At 44.1% G+C, this 9,631-nt stretch overlaps 1 pseudogene; it reads right to left on the reverse strand.

The window, feature by feature from the left end:
* Positions 1 to 2,962: 2,962 nt before the first annotated feature.
* LOC126095824 (5S ribosomal RNA) lies at positions 2,963 to 3,080 on the reverse strand (annotated as a pseudogene).
* Positions 3,081 to 9,631: the final 6,551 nt, after the last annotated feature.

Below are 9,631 nucleotides of genomic sequence, written 5' to 3' on the forward strand. Positions count from 1 at the left end.
TTTGGGGGTGCTGCGCCAGGTCTTCGCCAGACATCGCAGTTTATTACAAGTTAAGTGATTCGTGATATGTTGTTTCATTTACTGGTTAAATACTACTTGTTTTCTTGGTCAGTCTCTCGTCCCCAGGTTGCTCGCCTATCTCCCGTCCGCATTTGTTAGGCAGTGTCTCTGTCTGCCATACGTTAACAGCTGCCTCTGTCATGTTTGTCGGATTCGGTGTTAACAAATTTGTTGCTTAAGGTGTAAAGGCCGAATTCCTGAAATATGTTTCTATCTTGCCTATCATCTTGAGAGGCGGTATATGTATGATGTACAGCATGTTAGTACATTTTATGTAAGACTGCATTTCATGTGGTTTTATTTAAACGGTCATTTTAGTATATAAATTTGCCACCATTCCACCTTAAGAGTTTTCTTTTCAAAAACAAGTTGCACTTTCGGTGGCAAGTATTTTTTTTTAATGTGTTTTGTACCATTTCCATCCTTCCTACGGGGTGCATAGTTTGTGTGAGTTGTCAAACTTTTTAGTTTAAAGTAATCTGGTGTGTTGCAGATTTGCACCAGTGTAGTCTTTCAGAGGTGGTTGTGAGCGGTCGAGACTACGGCCGTGTTAAAATAGAGCGGCAATGTTCTCAGCCCGAAAGCTCATACTGTCAACAACAAAAATTGAAAATTTTTTTATTCTGCCTCTGAATAAATTGTAATTGATATTTAGAGGGTGCTTTCTGATTATAAATTTTCAATTTTTTTTAAAGTAAAGGGTTTTTAGGAATAAAATTTCCATTTGTTGAAAGAAATTTGTTTTCATGTGTTACCCATTGGCAACTACTTCCACGCTCACATAGTGTGATTAAATGTGTTAATGTTCTTGATAAATTGCTAGTAAATAAAATAAATTCTTTAAGAAAAGATTTTGAAACTAAATCCACGGTTCAGGATGTTGTGTATGTTGCAGTCCAGTACTGGCCTGCATCACGCTGTCTGAAATCCTTGGTGCACTTCCGTTACTCAGAGCCACCACAATGGAGAGAGGAATGGAACGTAATGCTTTTCATACACCCCAATGTACACGTAACTACTCTCACGTAGGTACGAAACGAGGGCCGTCCTGCCTTCAACTTTTCGAAGTTATCCAACCACCCACTACACACATCCGAAACATATGCACATGAATCATTATAAATAGGGATATTCTTGGGATTTTTATTAGGTTAGCGAATAAGACAAGCAAATATTTTTGTTAAAATCTTCATTACTTTCTGAGTGTACATTTACACACAGAAAACACCTGTCATTTTTGGTTGGTGTGGTTTTAATACCATCCATCTTAATTTTTATCTTATAATTTAAATCTATACTAGACTCTTCTAATTCTTTCTCAAATGGTTCAAATGGCTCTACGCGCTATTGGACTTGAGATCTGAAGTGAAAAGTCCGCTAGACTTAGAACTAATTAAACCTAACTAACCTAAGGACATCACACACATCCGTGCCCGAGGCAGGATTCGAACCTGCGACCGTACCAGCATGCGCCTAGAACCGCTCGGCCACAGCGGCCGCCAATTCTTTCTCCATCAAGTAATTTGACAGGTACAAAGAGGGTATGTTTTCGAATTCCAAAACACATTTGACTTTTTTCCCTGTAAACTGTACATGGCTTTCACTATTAGCTCTGTTCCCTCCAGCATTCCTTCTAGACGAGAGAATTCGATTATTTTAAACTTGCCTCATTTTCTGCATGATATTACTGTTATAACACTCCACATCTTCTGCCGGACATTCTTGTACAATTTCAATACAAAAGTTAATGTTCAGAACTTCCGCAAACAAGTAGTCATTAAATATTGTTATGCTGTCGTTTTTAAGCTCTGCAAACCGTTGTTCCGTTGTTACTGACTGACCGCTGTTGACGAACGGTTCTAGGCGCTTCAGTCCGGAATCACGCTGCTGCTACGGTCGCAGGGGACTGATGACCTCTGATGTTAAATCCCACAGTGCTTAGAGCCATTTGAACCATTTGTTGTTAATGCACAACATACATACATACATCCATCCATCCATCCTTTTAAAGGAGATCCAGGTGAGAATGGAGCTTGATAAACAGGTTTTACATCTGCCCTTTAATGTAGTGAACGTGCTCCAATCCATCTTTTCCGGCCAGAACTCCGTGGGAGGGAGACAGACTGCCCCTCTCGAGTAGCACCCCATCCCGCGCCGCACAACCCCGCTATCACGCTGCTACACCATTCCTTCCAGCTATGGCGCTGCACCACCCCGCCCGAAACCGTGTCCGGGTACAGAGCTACACTCTACTGTGCGAATACTGCGCTGTACAACCCCGTCGTCCGAAACTGCGCTCAGGTACAGCAAGTATTTACTGCATGGATATTGCGCTGTACTGTACGTCCCAGCTTATGCGTTAGTTCTCTCCCACACTAGGGTACTCGCGAGGGGCAGTTTCCCTCCCATGGACACTTTACACAGAAAGTAGCCCAACAGGACTACGAGTTGGCCACTGGATTGCAAATACAACCAAATTTAGAATGTGCGATCGGAAGACCTCGTGATCAGAAGTGCCGCCATCTTGGATTTTTAGAGGGTAAAAGGAGGCTTGACAGTCGCAACCGATCGATCTTCTGTTAACATGGATTCCTCCGATGTGCTTAACGTGCCTCAGCTGTGAGTAAGGAGGACGAGACCATTTGACGAATGCTCTGGGTTAAGGTTACTACGGGAGAACCTGGACAATCTTTTTTCTAACATTGGCAACATAAATTACACCGTAAATGGTACGCTCCTTACCAAAAATAATTTAAATGGGCTTACTCCTATACAGAACGGTTTTACGATAAGATTAAAAAAAAAACTAAACTCCTCCCGAGCATGTTTCCGATACCGGAGCCGCTACTTCTCAATCAAGTAGCTCCTCAGCTTGCCTTGCAACGGCTGAGTGCACCCCGCTTGCCAACAGCGCTCGGCAGACCGGATGGTCACCCATCCAAGTGCCAACCCAGCCCGACAGCGCTTAACTTCGGTGATCTGACGAGAACCGGTGTTACCACTGCGGCGAGGCTGTTGGCCTTACGGTAAGATTAAGGTACTTAAAATCTGTCGTGAAGTGGGCTGTCAGGACCATTAAGAGAAGGGATGATCTGCAATGTTAAAGAAAGAGATGTGTGGCTGATTTCCAAGTAGTAAATTCTTGATGGTATTTTTGGTCTGAGGTTGTGACTTCAAATATGTGTGATTTTTTTCACAAGACGCGTTACACTTTATTGAGGTAAAGCCCCAACATTGGTCTGCAATTAAGTTATTTTCATTTTGGTTTGCTTTTTTGATCAAAAAAATTATGTTCGTCACTGCGATACTTGGTGTTAAGGCGAAGCTGCCATTTCTCCTATACGGAAACGACAGTGTGACAACAAGAGGAATGTGGATATAATTGGCAAGGAAGCACTGGAAACCATTTCGAAGAAACATAAAAATCTTGTGGCTGTACTACATAAAGTGGAATTAGCTGACGTCAAAATGGATGTTCTAATGGTAGACCTGCCTGGAATATTGCAACAGTTACGTGTAGACGACTATTGCTTTTGAATTAGGAGATAACGCAAGATTTCGTTGGGATTTTTAATAAAATCGACATGTGCGACTGCATAACATCAAACCATTAACTTTGCATGGAAGGAGACCACCACGGAAGCATCAATATGATTGTGGACTACGGTAAAGACTGTTTAACGTGGACGACCTTCAACTGTGAAGATATATAACAAATTTGTATGTCACATCACGAGCCCACGTATGAACAAAGTATTTATATAAGCGTGCCGTGTCAATGGGATATTGTTCACTTCTTTATCAGAACCTCTTTCATACCAACGTTTTGAGCAGGAAGCCTTTCTAACCGCTAGGGAGAGAGTAATTCACGCATGTAACGTATATGCACGAATCGAGATAATGACCTCGCTTCGCTGAAGTTACTTCCCGCAGAACGGAATCTGAGGAACGCTACTCATCTTGCAAACCGGAGCTGCCCGTCCCTGGACAAGGTCGTCTCCCTGGAGACTGCCTCCGCCAGTGGTTGTCCAGCTCCTGGAGATGACCCCCGCGAGGGTTATTCGGCACGTGTTCACACCGTGTACGCTGGCGCCCGCTACCCCTCTCAAGATTAGCTCCGCCATTCATGGTGCAGCAATTAACACAGCACCGCCTTAGTGTAACCGGTTTTCGTCCGTGTAATAGAGAGGACGACGGTCAGGCAGGCACACACACACACACACACACACACACACACACACACACACACACACACACAGAGAGAGAGAGAGAGAGAGAGAGAGAGAGAGAGAGAGAGAGAGGTGGAATTTGTCACAGAAAACAGTAACAGCACAGATTATTACGGACAACTCTATCACTAAAATTGATATTATTAACGATGGTAAACCATCGATTCCAATTATGTGTGGTGAAAAGGTTTAATTTCAGCGTGTAAAGCAATAGGTCGTACGGACAAGATCAAATATCAGAATTTTTACCCAGATTTTGACCGATGTTTCTCCAGCAGCGACTGCGCTACCGTCTCCAGCAGCCCCCACTGCGTCTTTTAGTACGAGTGTCATTCCACAAAAAATGCACACTGTTTTTGTAAAAATACAGTTTTCATTCTGCATGTGTGAAAGTTTTACAGTGCGTAGATACATTCTTCCCGCTTGTTTTCAAACTTAGTTCAACGTGTTCTCGTGAGTGGCGCCGTCACAGCATGTCTTCAAGGTGGCTGCTACACTTGACGTTTGTCAGAAGCAACGTGCTGTCATAGATTTCCTGTGCTGTGAAAACGAGACAGTGGGAAACATCCACAAGAGGTTGAAAAAGGTGTATGGAGATGCTGCTGTCGATCGCAGTACAGTTAGTCGGTGGGCAGGCAGGTTACGTGATGAAAGCGGACACGGCAATATTGAGGATTGTCCTCGCAGCGGCAGGTCTCGTACTGAACACACTCCAGACAATGTGCAGAGTGTTAGCGAATTGGTGACTGCTGCAGACGCATCATAGTGAACGAATTGTCACGATACGTTGGGATAGGGGAAGGAAGTGTATGCAGAATACTGTAAGTGTTGGCGTTAAATAAGGTTTGTGCCAGGTGGGTTCCCAGGATGTTGATAGTGGCTCACAAAGAAACAAGAAAAACGGTATGCAGCGAACTTTTGGAGCAGTACAAGAATGGTAGTGATGAACGTCTTGGAAGAATTTTGACAGGTGATGAAACATGGCTCCATCATTTTTCACCAGAGACGAAGAGGCAATCAATGGAGTGGCATCATGCGAATTCACCCAAGTAAAAAAAAAAAAATTCAAAACCACACCTTCTGCTGGAAAAGTTAGGGCTACGGTGTTTTTTCGATTCCGAAGGACTCTTGCTTGTGGAAATCATGCCAAATGGAACCACCATAAATTCTGATGCATATGTGACGACACTGAAGAAACTGAGTAGTGTTCGACCACATCGGCAAACGCAGGATGTTTTGCTGTTGCACGACAATGCACGGCCACATGTCAGTCAAAAAACCATGGAAGCGATCACAAAACTCGGATGGACAACACTAAAACACCCGCCTTACAGTCCTGACCTGGCTCCATGTGACTATCACCTCTTTGGGAAACTGAAAGACACTCTTCGTGGAACAAGGTTTGAAGAAGATGATGACTCCCTTGCGCACGCTGCCAAACAGTGGCTCCAACAGGTTGGTCGAGAATTTTAACCGTACGGGTATACAGGCGCTGGTTCCAAGACGGCGTAAGGCAGTTGAGGGGGATGGAAATTATGTGGAGAAATGAAAATATTGTTCCTAAAGGATGTATCTACACACTGCAAAACTTTCAAACATCTAGAATAAAAGATGGATTTAAAAAAAAAATAGTGTCCATTTATTTTGGAGTGACCCTCGTAGTATATGCTTAGAGAAACCGGTCACAGACACGCCATTGATTTTATTGCAAGAACTGCCTCGGTGTTTGGTGACGTGACGTATGTCAGATCACTGGGACTGTCTTGCAGAAACTTTGTTGCACCACATGGAAAACATCGTTTCCGACACTAACCCCCAAACCTCCAGATGTCAGACGATCAGATCGGTAACGAACACTGTGTGTCGATAGGGTATCAACCAAAACACCGATATAGTTCGTGCTGTGTGCTGTCGTCCAGTAGAACATGTGTAACACCATAACTATGGAGTACAGCAAAAGCATATATGTAAGACGAATATGGTACGATGTCTGGGAGGTGAGATGGTAGAGCGTCAGTTTGTCGTACCAAAGGTCCCGAGTTCGTATGCCAATGATGGCGAATAGTTTTAACAGTTTACGGGTGAGATTCTTATATGGGAGAACATTTTCCTGACATATAAAAGGACGTTTCTTTTCGGAGTTTGTAGCACTGTTCTTATTGTAGTCTGCTATCGCTTCGTTAGCTGAAAGTAGCAAAGCAATAGCGCAAATTTGTATAGATAACAACACGTCCGTGTATACAAATGTACTCTATGGGTATGCAACTTTCAGCTATGTGAAAGCCGACTACTGTAAGAACACTGCTACAAACCCCGAAACGCCCGTTTACATGTCAGAAAAATGTTCTCCCATAGAAGAATTTCAGGCGTAAACTGTTAAAAAAAATCGCTATCATTGGGTTTCGAACGCGTGACTTTTGGTTCGACAAACTGACGCTCTAACAACTCAAAAACCAATCATGTTCGCCTTCACGTCTCACTTTCAATTACCATTTACGCATGTTCTACTGGACGACAGCACACAGCACGAACTAAATCCGTGTTTTGGTTGATACTCTATCGACACACAGTGTTTGGTTACCGATCTGAGTGTCTGACATCTGGAGGTTTGGTTATAAGGATATGTGGTCTTGGCCTGTGGCAGAACACTGCGCTGCAGTCTGGATGAACAGTCCATTCATCAGACTCGTGGAATCGCTGCCCAACGACACTACTCGCATCATCACAGGAACAATCACAAACACTCCAACTTTCTGCCTGCCTAGCCTCAGCCGTAGAACTAGTCCATTTTTGACCCGTGCTGCTCTCAAGCGTGCGTGTACATAGACAGCTGGTGATCCACACCTCCCTTTACATGACAACATTCCTGTGCCTGTACCCTGAATTTTACGAATGATATATACATCTCTCCTGGGCATGTAAGCATCTTAAGAATCTGTTCGTAATTTCAATTATGCCAGGAGTTACGTTTTTGCCCTTGAAATAGGCGTAATTATTACGCATGGAACAGTTTCCTACTTCAAAATCGGCTGGCACAAAGCTTCGCGCAGAGAAAGTGGAAAAACAATGGAAGCCGACAGCGGGCCGTTGTGGCCGAGCGGTTCTAGCCGCTTCAGTCCGGAACCACGCTGCTACTACGGTCGCAGGTTCGAATCCTGCCTCGGGCATGGATGTGTGTGTTGTCCTTAGGTTAGTAGATTTAAGTAGTGTCAAGTTCTAGGGTACTGATGACCTCAGATGTTAAGTCCCATAGTGCTCAGAGCCATTTGAACCATTTTTTGGAAGCCGACAATTCCAGTACGATTGCCACAGTCAAGCTACTACTTCTACCAAACAGAAGTGACCATTACACTGAAAGAGGAAGGAAGATTAGCGTTCAAAGTTTCTTCGACATTGAGGCCATTAGGGACGAAGCAAAAGCTCGGGATGTGTCACGGATGAGAAAGGAAATCGGCCGTGCCTTTGAAAGCAACCATATCCCAGTTTGGCTGTAGCAACTCAGGGAAATCATGGAAAACCTGAATCTAGATGCCTTGACACGGATTTGAAGTGTCGTCCTCCCGAATGCGAGTCCAATGTGCTAACCTCTGCGCCACCCCGCTCGGTTACGCGTAAGAGAACGTTACGAGCCGGAACGAGGTACCAACACGATGGCGGATTCACCTGTGTTCGCCTAACTCGCCGCTCTCCTTATAACCTCGACGAATGCTCATCCGTGAAATGCACGCTATATGCGTAGGGTGAGGTGTACCGTTGCCTCTGAACGGCAGCTCAGGTTCACGCAATCGTAGTGTGGTATTTGGAAAGAATACATCAGTTCTATGTTAACCGGCGCCTGATTTAAAATGTAGGCCTCACTGTCAGCGAAGAAATCCTGAATGTTGTTACTTTAAGTAAGTTCACGAGGTGTCTACATATGTGGCACTGTCCAAAATCGTACACCATTTTACACATTTACTTTACCTGTCAATGTTAAGCACTTATCATTTTAGAAATCAGCTTTGAAGATGACGGTGCACTGTACAAACCTTTCTGAAATGTTAGACATTTAGGTCGCGAGATTTCCATAGTAGTAAGGTACAATAATCAAGATGATTATTAACAAAGCCTGTTCACCGAGGAGTATCACACCTTCAATTCTCTTAACGTTACTCGCAGAGGACCAGAAAAAATCAAATCGATAACAGGAAGGCACTGGCAAAATGCCACCTTGCCAATGTCCATTGTTGAAATATCCAACACTGCTGGCGCCACATACTACGCAACATTCATGCCCAGACAGCCAGCATCTGATTTAACCAACTCCTTTAAGTAACGAATCTATCGTGCAACACACCGGCGGCTTAGCACGCAGGTGATCAGGAGCCGTGCGCACGCGTCTCCCGAACAACTGCAGGTGACAGGCAACTTACTTTTAGCGCAAGCAGGCGATCTGCACATTCTCGGGTCAGATGACTCGGCGGGAGATCGTCGTATCTAATCCGTGAACAACATTAAACGGAGGTCTAGGTCACTTACTGTGACAGGCGTCCATGTCAGCAACTTACCTGCAAAGAAAGCAAATGAGGATTCAGAAAACGGCACAAAATGTCAAGAGCTTCATGATTAACAAACTACTTTGCACAAGCTACAGAAAAGTAATATACGAAATTATATGTAACATTACCAAGTATGACTCCAATACATGACAGAAACTAAATAAACCATGGATCAATACCTCAAAACAAAAAGAAAAATTACTTTGAACACAGAACATAACAGGTATTTACAAACAATACCTGGTAGTTTCCATAAAGACATCCAACGTCAAATTGGAAGGTGACAACGTCGAACTGCAACGCAGCAGACACAGCAATTATACTTGACAACGTACAATATGATGCAGTTGCGTTACTTATCGAGTCCCTTGCCGTACAACGAATACAATCCAGTGGCTTTGTTCGATGCAACTTCAAAAAACGCCCTTCAGTTCGGAACGGTGGGCACAATAGTGCATAATGTTTTTCATTTCTCCGTAATTTCGATGGTAGTGGTAAGTGAACTGACAGCAGGGGAGTGGTGTCTGCCACGCAGCGCAAGAGCACAGATCGTAGAAGCCCAATGCGAGAATCAGGAATTTTACACTCACGGAAAGCCAGAGACAATCTGTCTAGGCAGGACATAAGGGCTTCGTAAGACTTTGATAACTTTTATACTTACCCCCCCTCCTCTATCTAGAAGCACCGCAACTGCATAACTAGAAACTTCTCACAGGCGCTGAGAAGCCCAGGGACAAAATGAGAGTAGCGAGAACAGGCACTCCATGCGCGTGTCAGCCCAGGTGAGGACGGTGTGGGTGTACT

The sequence above is a fragment of the Schistocerca cancellata genome, chromosome 8 (assembly GCF_023864275.1).
Source record: "Schistocerca cancellata isolate TAMUIC-IGC-003103 chromosome 8, iqSchCanc2.1, whole genome shotgun sequence".
Taxonomy (NCBI): Eukaryota; Metazoa; Arthropoda; class Insecta; order Orthoptera; family Acrididae; genus Schistocerca; species Schistocerca cancellata.